Here is a 12,485-nt window from a genome sequence, read left to right as displayed (position 1 = left end):
GAAAGCTCTTGGAAATGTGCAAAGTGAACAAAGGTTGTCAGAACCAGAAATACTCCTGGGTCACTTCCCCAAACAAAACAAGTCTCTAAACTGTTGCTGTGGCCTCTCGATGCACCAACTTGTCTGGACTCTTCAGCATGTGGCTGAGCCCAGTGCCTCTGTGTTCTGTTCCTTGTATAATGCTTTATTGGGCACTGAGTGGTCAAGATACTTTCCAGCTACTGGTCATTGAAAACCCAACTCATGGAGGCCTGAACAATATGAAATGTACTGGATTCCATTGGTTCCACAGACTTCAGGGTTGACCTAATGCAGTCACCCCAACTTTGCTTCTCTGGGGTTTTTTATCTTTACCTTCCTCTCTGGGCCAGCTTTATCATTAGACTGAGCAAGGTAGCTACAGAAGCCCTAGGCATCACATCCCATGGAACATTCACAAAGGAGGAATTTATCTCAGAATGAGAAGAAGCTCCCAGGAAACCGTTCTTCACATCTTGTTGGCCTGCATTGGGTCGCATGCCTAGTCTTGAACCAGTCATTGGCAAGAGGAATGCGTTCCCCTTAGATCAGTGCATCTGAAACCTTGTGGACACACAGATCACCTGGGGATCTTGTAACATAGATTCTGACTCAGTAGGTTTGGGATGGGACCTCAGAGTTGACATTTCTCAGAAGTTCCCAGGTGATGCTGATGTTGCTGGTTGGCACACTGCAAAGCCTTAGACCCATCAAGTCCCCACCCTCCAGCTGGGAGTGTTGTCGCCTGCCCCTGAGGCACTGTGGCTGAAGGAGTATGGGGGATCTGCTAGGAAGAAGGGAGAAGGGATGACCCATGCAGATGAGAACCATGTTAGAGATACTTGTTCCCAGTGGTAATGAGATCTTACCTTTAATCGGGAGCCGCACATAGTCTATGATATGTATTAGAAACAAAAAGTACATGCAGTGCAGTGTGTTGTGTGGGAATGCCTGTAAATATCTTACTATTTATTTATGAGGATGTATATGTCATAATTCTTGAAACAAAAGATTAAACAGTCATGCTCCTGTTCATTATCATTAAGCTGTTTTTATTTAATACCATATACCTAGTGTGTCTCAAGAAGAACAAATTCAAGTGAGATGGATATAAGCGTCCGTAAGTTTAAAAAGAGTATGCCAAGGCCAGCCTTTGTTTTGAATAGGTATCTCATCTTTTGTAGTTCTCTGGGGGGAGAGAGTATACCCTCACTGTCCTAAGCGTCACTTGATATAATGGCGAGCATGGAAGATGCTGCCAGTGGTGAATTTATTCCAAAGCAAATGGTCACAGTGCCCTTATGAGTGGAGGAAATCATTATACTTTTGTCATTTGAAAAGGAAGAGCTATTCTCTTGTTAAGTTTATTTACTTAAGTTTATTAAGTTCAAGACTACACCCAATGTGGGGCTCAAACACACAACCCCAAGGTCAAGAGTCACATGCTTTTCTGACTGTAGTGAGCTGCAGCTGTTTAGGGACAAAGCTGGTAAGACCAAAGGACTGGTCTCTCCTGAGGCAGATTCATCACAGACCTGGGGGCTCAGAGTGAAGTACACAGCCAGGTATGGAGTAGACCTTCCTGAAGCGGTCTCTTTGTTGAGTTGCTATCTTCGGCCTCATATACAAGGACAATGTCACTTAGGGAAGGTGACATTTCACCCCTCCATCTATTGGGACCACAGGCTCATATCTGTGAGACCAGTGAGAAGCCAGAGCAACCTTAACTGGCCTTGTCTTTATAGGTCACCAAGGTATCCATACTTAGGAAACCACTGGATATTTCTTGTCTTTGCAAAAGCCCTGAAAGATTGAGAGAATCCCATCTACTCTACACTAGCTGGGGAAAGCTCTAGACTTGGTGCTCCACGAAGGAAGGGATTGTGCTTGTGTCACACAGGAGCCTCCTGTGTGACAGGATGGTGTGATGTCCAGCCTGTTCTTGGGAGATCTGAGCATCCTCTCTAAAGGGAAGTAAGAGAAGAGAACATTTTGTTGCCTCATTTCAGTAGTTTATACTTTGAATATGGAGTGTTTAGGTGTCCTGTCTACATATTTAGGAGCTCACAAGCTGCCAGAGAGAGGTGACATAATAGTCCTATCAGCTGAGTCCATGTGGGGCAGGAAGCAAGCCCTTGAGCTCACTCATTCAAACAGTGCTGGCTGTGTGCCTTCCCTCCTGTGTGTGCTATGAGGCAGGGCATTATTTGCCATGCAAGGAATAAAAAAAAGAGGGCCTTCCTTTACAGCTTAAAAAGTAGGATACAGAAGTATATTTCAAGTATCTATATCAAATAAAACATAATTTTTGAAAACGGAAAAACAGGGGTAAGATAAGAGCACATTGGGAAAATCAAGTTAGAAAGAGCTCACGAAGAGGAGAAGTAGGTAGGCCAGGCCTAAGAGCAGGGGCTCATGACCTGGGGGTCCATGGATGGAGTTCAGGGGTCTGTGAAATTGGATGGTGGAAAAAAATTTATTTTTACTAACCATTAATCAAAATCTAACATTTCCAGGGCAGCTGGGTGGCTAGTTAAGCGTCCAACTTTGGCTCAGGTCATGGTCTCATAGTTCGTGGATTCGAGCCCCGCGTTGGGCTCTGTGCTGATGGCTCAGAACCTGGAGCCTGCTTCGGATTCTGTGTCTCCCTCTCTCTCTTCCCCTCCCCTGCTCACACTCTGTCTCTCTCTCCCTCTCAAAAATAAATAAACATTAAAAAAAAAGAAAGAAATCTAACATTTCCTTCTATTATGAAAGTAGCACTAGCTATTTGTCACCAATAGAAATTATGGGTGTTTTCATATTACTTTATAGTTACAGATATTCTAAAATACCATTTATGCCCAATAGTACTTCAGATTACAGTAATTATTAGACTTTTGCTGGACCTTATTTAAATATTAAAAAAATCTGTTTTGTTATGTATTTTGATAACTGCATATCAGTATACCTCTTTTGAATCCTGTTCATTGCATGTATTAATTTCAAGCATTTAAAAACATTATTCTGAGGAGCACTGGGTGGCTCAGTCAGTTAAGCGTCAGACTCTTGCTTTTAGCTCAGCTCATGATCTGATGGTTTGTGGGTTCAAGCCCCATGTCTGGCTCCACACTAACAGCATGGAGCCTGCTTGGGATTCTCTCTCCCTCTCCTCTCTCTCTCTCTCTCTCTCTCTCTCTCTCTCTCTCTCTCTCCCCCCCCTCTCCCTCTCTCCCCCTCCCCTTCTCTCCCCTTTTCCCACTCACATGTGCACTCTCTCTCAAAAATAAACTTTAAAAATAAAAATAAATAAAAACATTCTGAGAAACATGTCTCTAGGCTGCAGTGGCACAAAAGGAATAAAGATCCCCTGCCTCAGAAAACGGCTAGGCCCCTTACCAGCATTTGTGGGGCAGAGACACCAGCAGACCCACAGGCTCAGGCAGGACTGGTGACTGCATCTTCCAATGGAAGATGTGGAGACAAAGCGGAAGGAAGTTGGAGTCCCAGGCTAATGTAATTTCACAGAGAAATTTGAAGGTCATGGGAAGCGGTGGAAGGTGTTTCCACAAGGCTTTAAGTTCGGTTTAGGAAGGATGCCTTGCAGAGCCTTGAGAATGGGATTTGAAGGGAAGAAACTGGGGCCAGGAATTGAGTTTCTGCAAGGTGTGATGCCAGCCAGTGTGATGATAAGAGAGAGGGAAGGCGGTGAGTCCCGCACGCCCGAAGGATGAGAAGGGCAGGCCAGGACCACGGTGTCCAGTGGAGGTGAGGAAGGCCGTGTTTGCTTTCAGGCCTGGGTGATTAGGAGAAAGATCATAGCTCCTCGAATGCTCTGAGTGTTTACTGCATGCCAGCTGCTGTTTTAAACCTTTCTGTGACATTTATGTCACTAAATTTATATCATTTAATCTCCATAACCACCCTGGGGGGTCAATACAATAATCCCTATTTTACAGATAAGAAAATGAAGTCTAGAAAAGAAAGGTGAGGGTCTCTCAGCCAGCAGGAGAGAAGAGAGTATATTATTAAAAGAAACAGGGAAGAGGAATTGGTTTGAGGGAGAAATTTTTTATGACTTCAATTTTAGGTCTTTTTGCATAGTTCTTTAGTCTTCAATTATTTTATTTTATTTTTTAAATTTTTTTAATTTTTATTTATTTATTTTGAGAGAGCACGAGCGGGGGAGGAGCAGGGAAGGAAGGAGACGCAGAATCCAAAGCAGGCTCCAGGCTCTGAGCTGTCAGCACAGAGCCTGACGCGGGGCTCAAACCCACAAACCATGAGGATCATGACCTGAGCCGAAGTCAGACGCCTAACCGACTGAGCCACCCAGGCGCCCCTGTCTTCAATTATTTTAAGTAAGGGCTAAAAATTCAAACAAAGTATGAGCACAGTTTCTGGTTTATTTCACTGTCCCGATTTTAATTTATTTGTTATTAGTGGGTGCTGAGTTAATTTGTAAATTGGTTTCATCTTCCTGTGAAAAACAAAAAGGAATCTGGCAGTAAGAGTTTGGTACATTGATGAGTGCCCCAAACAAGGAAGATGTTGTGGTTTCCAGAAGGGTAAATTACTTCTGTTTAGCGATGCATTTTTCCTTTTGTTGTGGTTTGTCTTTCAGGACTGGTCCAGCAGCTGTATTAGAAGACATGTGGTGTGTATGAAGTTTGTGATAGTCGGGGGAAATTTTGGTAAGTGTTGCTGAATTTACTTCTAATATCTTTTGTTGTAAAATGGTGCCCAAAAGGGAAGCCAATGCCTTGTTTTGTGCATCTTTTACATCTGCACTAAATTTAGACAAAATGGGATTTTATCATTAGATGTAACATTCAGTTGGTACTTTCTAACAGTATGACTTTTTTCTTGTTGTTACTGATATGTTATTAAGTAATATTAGAAATATGGAGTTTTCTAAGATTTAATAAGAAATCTAGATTTAGGAAAGTTTCTGAATACAGGATAAAGAATACCCTTGACAGTTGAGCTTGTAGTCTAGGTAACCTGGACTATATGAGTATAGTCTAGCATGGACTATAAGAGTAATAAACTGCAGACCAATAGAATAACAACAGCAACAAAGATTCTCCGCTGCAGAGAGATCCTTATGGCCTATCTGTTGAAACAAGAAATAGTCAGTTAGCTGCTTGGGAAATGGAAAGTTGAAGGGAAGCAAGAACTCAGCACGTCTGGGAGCCAGTCCCAGCATGACAGTGGCCGGAGAGGCCAAGAACATTAAATTCAGCAACCACCCAGAAGACCTTGCTAGCAGTAGTAAAAAGAACAGTCTTTGAGATCAGGAGACCCGGGTTGAAGTTTAAGTTCTACACTAACTGGTTATTACATACCCTCCCTGAGCCTCAGTTTCCTCATCTGTAAAATGAGGCTTGTAATGTTACCTCCGTCATACGGTTGTCATGAGAATAAAATGAGCTAGGTAGTGCTGGGGCATAGTAGGTGTTCAATAAAGCAGTTATTCTTGATAACAGGACAGCCTCGTTTGGAAACTAGACATTTGCCACTGAACTCAGACCACCAAAAGGTGTACATATTTCCTAGCAGGAGGGCCACTGGGGATGGGTTGGTCACACCACATTTGCTGTCACAAGAGATGTCATGGCTGGTCACCACGGTCCGTCCTCCAGAGTCCACTCTGTAACACCTTGTGGGAACCCCAAGACATTTGCTGTCTTCTCCACCTCTGCCTACCCATTCTTAGATGTGCTTGACTAATTTAACTTACCTTCCTGTTACCTTTGCAGCCAAGTGCAGTTAGAGTTTGGAGTTCGTTTGAGTTCCATTCAGTTTTGGAGTTAACGTTACTATGAACCAAAATAATGAGAAGGAAAAGACGGGTCGGGAGTAGATGGTCCCCGTGGTTTGGGTCTCGGGTACCGTATTTAGGCATTCATTTCCAAAGCTTTATTTTTATTTATTTACTTTTTTGTCTGTGCTTATTATGTACTCCTCCTGGAGATCCAGTTATCAGACTAAATTTTTGAGCTTTAACTACAAGAATTCGGCATTGGGATGGGACTTTTCCTGTGGTTGGAGGGAATCAACTATGTCACTGCAGATGGGCTGGTGTTTAAGATTAAGTGTCCCTAAGTGGACCCCTTTGTTTCATAGAATTGGAGAGATGGACACAGCTTCAGGGGTTGTCCAGCCCATTCTCCCTCGAGCCAAAATCAAATCTACAGAACCCGTGACAAAGGGCAGTCCAAATTCTCTCAGGGGTAGGGAACTTGCTACGTGAAGAGTAGCTTGCGCCAATTAAGAAAAAAAGTTAAGGGAAACAGGAAAATTTTAGAGGGTAATGAAATTGTCCTGGATCTTGATCTGTGGCAATATTTTTTGTTTGTTTGTTTAATTTTTTGAGAGAGAGGGCAAGCAGGGGAGGGGCAGAGAGAGAAGGACAGAGGATCTGAAGCAGGCTCTGTGCTGACAGCAGCGATCCCAATATGGGGCTTGAACTCACAAACCGCAAGATCGTGACCTGAGCGGACCTCAGATGCTCAGCCGACTGAGCCACCCAGGTGCCCCCATCTGTGGTGATATTGATACAACTGTATATTTCCTGCAAATTCATCGAACTCTACAATAAAAGGGTGAATTTTGCTCTATGTTAATTAAACCGTAGTTTTACAATGGGAAAAAAAAATGAGCAAATACCTGGGTGTTTAGCTCAAATTGTTAAAAAGAAAGAAGGGAAGCAGGGAGGGAAGGAAAGCATTCTAGTCTTTACACTGAATTATGACATATGCTCCATGAAGCAGGACCTTGGTCTTTTTCCTTCCTCTGGTCTCAGTGCCCAGACAGTGCCTGGCACAATGGAAGGCCTGTGATAAATATTATTGAGCCGCCTATGCTCTTAGTCACTTTCTAAGTAGAGACCTGTCTTTCCACTCTGTCACACACCAGCCCTTCCGGTATTTGGAGACACTCTCCATCATTCATCTTCCCCTCTCTGGGCTGAACTTACCATGTTCCATTCTTGTACTGTTTGTCTCCTGATATTATTTCCCTCTCCCTCCCACCCTGCCTCTCCTTGAGGAAGCATCTGCTTTACCACACCCCTCCTGGATACGTGGCCCAGCGCTGGGAACCCTGCCCCTGAGGTGGTTGGTCCACCAGCGGTACCCTGGGCCATTGGTACCATGGGCCATTGCACCTATAGACGATGTGAGGAGACGCCAACCCCAGTGTTCTTCTTTTGCAGTCAGTACTGAGTGCCTGGTAATGGAACATGAAGGATTTGTTAACAGTAGTCTTCGAAGAATGGAACTCTTAAAAGTAGGGAGAAGAGCCATCCAAGAGATAGGGTGACGGCAAATCCGTCTTCTTACACGTCTTGACTGAAATGAGGGCAAGCCTCACCACCCTTTGTTTAAGACAGCAGTAGTGTCCTTTATAAATCTTTCAAGGTAGCACTATATCACATGTCCTGACTCTTCATTATGAGTCATAGGAAGTTTGAAATTCTTAAAATTAAAGCTTGTGAGTGCCTTGAAAAATCTAGACTCCCCACCCTCCTCCCCCCCGCCCCGCCCCCCCAGCCATACCAGGGGGAGATATGTAAATATATAAACAGAGAGCAGTGGTTCTCAACCCGGATTAATTTTGTTCTCCCAAAGGACACTAGTCAATGTCTGAAGACATTTTTGGTTGTCGCAGCAGGGGGTGGGGAGTTGTGTGCTATGGGCATCGCGTGGGTGGAGGCCATGGATTCTGCTAACTACTAACTATTCTGTAGTGCACAGGACAGCAACCCCCTCATGCGGAATGATCGGGCCCAAGGTGTCAAAACTGCTGAGACTGAGAAACCTGATATAGAAGGAATTTTTAAAATTTAATACCCAAAGTACTTATTATTTTGAAGGTATAAAATCTTTAATATTTTGGCATTTAGTTAGAGGTCAATATAGAACCAGAAAACGTAACGAGGTTTGGTCAGGGAATCATAGGGCTGAAAGGTCTCGTAAGAGACTCTCTCTTACATTGCCCCTGACTCCAAGCAAGACGTGACTTCAGCAAGACAGATGGGCATCTGAAGGCTTATACTGATGACTGTAAACTGAAAATGAGACTCACACAACATGATCCTCACATTCACACAAAAGAGGTTGTCTCATATTTTAATTTCGGCCCCAGCTTCTTCACAAGTGCCTGTCTCTAGATAGCCTTTGAGATGTAATGGTATTTCAATCTGGGCTAGTCCTTCCTTTTAAATCAAGGGCAGCGATTCTGGTGTGATGAAAATGTGCTTAGGGAGGAGAGAGATCTCATTACAGATGATTGAGATTGAGTATTTTGGTACACAGGGCTGTTTATTTGCATCAATTTCCTAGTGACACCACAGTCTGGTTTAAGTGTAAGTTATTGAGAGCTTTTGTAGCCCAAGATGGCTACACTTGCTAAAGCAGGGAGATTAAAGCAACGTATGTCAAGTTGTGATATAGGACAATCCACTTGAAAAGACTTTAATTATAGGGCTTATTTTGGGAGGGTAACTGTGCTCTTTGTGAGGTATATTTTGGGATCTACTAACCCAGCTTCAAGGCTAGTAATATCTTCCCAGAAAGGGTGTGGCTTGTGCTGGTGGACATAAATATTTTCTTACCAAAACCTTTAGTATAATATTCTTTGGACTTTACTACTCTGCATTTTTCCTTTTCTGATAATCTTTCCCTTGGCAAAAAATGCATTCTGGAACGTTGGAGAAGACAAGGGTAAAAGATCTCTTTTCAGATGGCCAAGCCCAGAGATTTTGCATTTTCATCAGTCTGCTGTTTTTTAAGATGAATAGAATTTGGAGGAATGTACCAAAGCTGAATAGTAAGCAGTGTCAGGTGAGACTAAAACCATGTCAGTGCTAAATATTTTAATGTAAGAAACTATTGAAAAGCTACACATGTATAGCTTCTTATTTGCCAACACTGCCTCTCCAACCTCCGGGTAATTTTTGGAGGCCGTTTCAGTGCCCTTTACTACAGCTAATGAGCTGGAGTCGGTATCCACTTGCATTTGCTCTTCAAGACTTGTGCCTTGGGGCACCTGGGTGGCCCAGTCAGTTGAGCACCTGACTCTTGATTTGGGCTTAAGTCAGGATCCCAGGACCACCCCATGTCAGGCTCTGTGCTGACCGTGGAGCTTGCTTGAGTTCTCTCTCTTTCTCCCTCTGCCCCTCTCCCCCACTCTTCTCTCACTCTCTCTCTTTCTAAAAAAAAAAAAAAAAAGTATATTAAAAAAAAGGACTTGTGCCTTTTCCCAGCTCTGCCTTTGGTGACCTCCTTCACTTCCCTATTAATACCTGAGGACTTTGGCCTTCCTTAAAGGAAGGGTCGGAACTTTCTGCCCAGTCAATGTTTCCTAGTCCTCATTTGAAAGTGAATGAGAAAGGAGAGATTAGATCAACAAAATAAAATCAGCTTTTCCTTTACACAATGTGTATGGTAGGTGGGTGGGGAGGAGGAACAGAGGTAGAGGAAGAACAGTTTTTTAACCCCCCAAAATAACCACATCTGAGGGCAGAAAAGCACTTTTACCTAAATTCTAAGTCATGAAGGCAATAAAATGAGAGCCAGAATGCTCCATGGGGGAGAGTTGAAGGCAAAGCCTCCTAACTGTAGAAATCTCTGGAGAGGTTTTCCCAGAGGCAGTCTGTGGCCTGCATCTGAATCACCCAGAGAGACTATTTACGAGTACAGGTGCCTGGGCCCACTCTAGATGGACAGAATCTGAACCCCTGTGGCAGGTGCTTTCTTCATATCACTCTCCAGGTGACTCTTGTGCACACTGATATAAAGCCCTGCCCAGCCTCTAAGATTCCCTCCCATAAGCATGGCTGAAAGATGCAAAGAACAGATCAGGCATTTTGAAGGTCAGACCAGTGCATGCTGCTCCTTGCTCTGCTGTGCATGGGAGGGTAGAGCACCATATTCTGTTACCTTGTTCTCTTGACCCTGGAAGCTATTTCTTGCTCACTAAGAGAAGTGTCCTCGTTCCAGATTAGTTTGGGTGCCATCCTAAGCCAGATTCTTTGAAGCTACTGTGAGACCGCCATCCTTCTTGTCTGCTCCAGTGGCGCATAAATCCGCCAACAGCCCTCCCTCTACAATTTACACTGCAGTGTGGGGTTGGTCTGCAGCAATGCTTAAAACCAGAATCTCCCACTCAAGGAGGGGAAACATTCTCAGAATAAGTAGCTGTTGCATATTCTAGTACGTGACTGGACAGCTCACCCTGTGCAATAGATCCCATGTGGGATACAGGTATTAGGACCCACTCTGTAGACCTGCCTCTGACTGGTAAGGCTGTCCGTGCCAGTGGGTATTGTGGTATCGTTTGTATAGATAATTTAGGTTTATAAGGAGCTGTGGCATATTTGGCCCTCCCAAATCCCTCCTTAGGTGGTAGAACAGGTATTATCCCCAGATAAAATCTGCGACTCAGAAAATTTAGCCAGTGACTGAGGCAGGAGGCATTTGGGACTCTTTGTTGTCCCCCTCTCAAAGACTGGAGGCAGTGTTGGCATGTGGTGATGTGGGGGTCGGGTGGTTGGCAAATGTCCTACGGTGCCTAAGACAGTTCTGCCCAGTGAAGAGCTGTCCCCGGCACAGTGTTTGTTGCACCCCCACAAAGAACTGCTCTGAAGTTGTGCGGCTAATTTGTGCAGTAGAACTGAGCTTGTATCTACGCTGTTTGAATCCAGACCCGTTATGGCCCTCTCCATCTTAAAGCCATCACAGAATTAATTCCCGCATCACTGGGAGCTCTCACTGCATTAAAGTTTGAATTCTGAGAGACGGTTCTTTGGGTTGTGCCCTTGCTGCTGTATGCGCCTGAACATAGGCACAGCGTGCTGTATGTGGTGTCTGAGACCTCTGTGGCTGGGTTGACCACTTACCTTGTACCTGTCATTCCTCTGTCAATGCCCAATGCAGGTGGAGAGAGTGCCATATTATTTTTTTTTAAGAAATTTATTTTGAGAGAGAGCACAAGCGGGGGAGAGGTAGAAAGAGAGGGAGAGAATCCCAAGCAGGCTCACACTGTCAGCACAGAGCCTGATGTGGGGCTCGAACTCACAAACCATGAGTTCATGACCTGAGCCGAAATCAAGACTCAGACACTTAACCAATTGAGCCCCCCAGGTGCCTTGAGAGAGTGCCATCTTTGAAGAAAGATCAAAGCCTAAGAGGATGTTCCACCTTTGATCCAGTCTTCCTGGCCTAAAAGCCGTCTGGATAGGGAATTAGGTGTCAATTTCAGGAGTTTTTGATATGATATCTTAGGCTTCATACCTGCTTGGTGCACTTCCAGAGCCTGGTATTGGAGCCTTGTTTAAAGTTTGGTTTTGAGGTCAGCCAAAAAAAACAGCCAAAACAGTAGCTCCATCAGTCTGAATGAGCACATGTGAAATTTATTAAAGTGGTAAAACTATAACCATGTTGAATGAAGAGACAGAGTGAAGCTGACCTGAATATCAATGTCGAGGGGATTAAGAAAAGAGGAGGTAGTGACATGTGATTTTTTTTCTTTTCTATTATATTTTGCTTCTCTCTCTCTTCCAGTTTCTTTCCCAATTTTTTATTCTGAAAAACTTAAGAGCTGCCAGTTTGGGAGAATGGTAAAACCGACACCTATGTGTCCTTTACCTGGGTTCACCAATTGTTCTGAATTCACCACATTTGCTTTCTTTGTTCCTTCTTCCAATTTAAACATATTTATATTTATATGTATTATATATAACATATATAGCGTACATTACATAAATTTTTTCTGCACCATTTGAAAATTGCAAACATCTGGGCGCCTGGGTGGCGCAGTCGGTTAAGCCGCCGACTTCGGCTCAGGTCATGATCTCGCGGTCCGTGAGTTCGAGCCCCGCGTCGGGCTCTGTGCTGACAGCTCAGAGCCTGGAGCCTGTTTCGGATTCTGTGTCTCCCTCTCTCTGACCCTCCCCCGTCCATGCTCTGTCTCAAAAATAAATAAACGTTAAAAAAAAATTATAAAAAAGAAAATTGCAAACATCTTAACACTTTACCTCTAAATATTTCATCACGTATCTCCTAAGAATACGAATTCTTCCACATAATCACAATACTGTTATAGCTAAGAGATTCACAATAAGTCCATGATATTAGCTAATATCCACTCCATATTAAGACCTCCCCAGTTGTCCAGGCTACATGTAGTGTAGAATGTCCTGTATTTTGGCCTTGCTTGTTTCTTCATGGTGTTGTTCAACTTGTCCTTTCTCTCTTCCTGAAAATAGTTAGATCTAGAGGCTTGGGATTAGGTGCAGGTGAAACATTTTTTGGCAAAAATACCTCACACGTAGTGATAGATGCTTGATATTCTACCACAGCAGGAGGTCCATGGTGTCAGCTTGTCCCACCATCCAGAGTGATCTGCTTGATCTCTTGAATACGGTGGTAACCAGACCTCCCCTATGTTCACATACACCTTGGGTCAGTAAGGCATCTGTG

The 12,485-nt window shown here is 43.9% G+C and overlaps 1 protein-coding gene across 6 annotated transcripts in view; it reads left to right on the top strand.

Annotated features, from left to right (window-relative positions):
- Nucleotides 1-12,485, top strand: part of FYN (FYN proto-oncogene, Src family tyrosine kinase) — a 214,327-nt gene that overhangs the window by 91,159 nt on the left and 110,683 nt on the right. For all 6 annotated transcript variants that reach the window (XM_045499308.1, XM_045499307.1, XM_045499314.1 and 3 more), the window contains one exon: nucleotides 4,622-4,691. The gene's annotated coding sequence lies outside the window, so the exon portion shown is untranslated. The remainder of the gene's footprint in view (nucleotides 1-4,621; nucleotides 4,692-12,485) is intronic.

This window comes from Leopardus geoffroyi, chromosome B2, assembly GCF_018350155.1.
Source record: "Leopardus geoffroyi isolate Oge1 chromosome B2, O.geoffroyi_Oge1_pat1.0, whole genome shotgun sequence".
In the NCBI taxonomy this organism is placed as follows: domain Eukaryota; kingdom Metazoa; phylum Chordata; class Mammalia; order Carnivora; family Felidae; genus Leopardus; species Leopardus geoffroyi.
The sequence above is the reverse complement of the archived record's forward strand: the minus strand, read 5'-3'. Positions and strand labels throughout refer to the sequence as shown.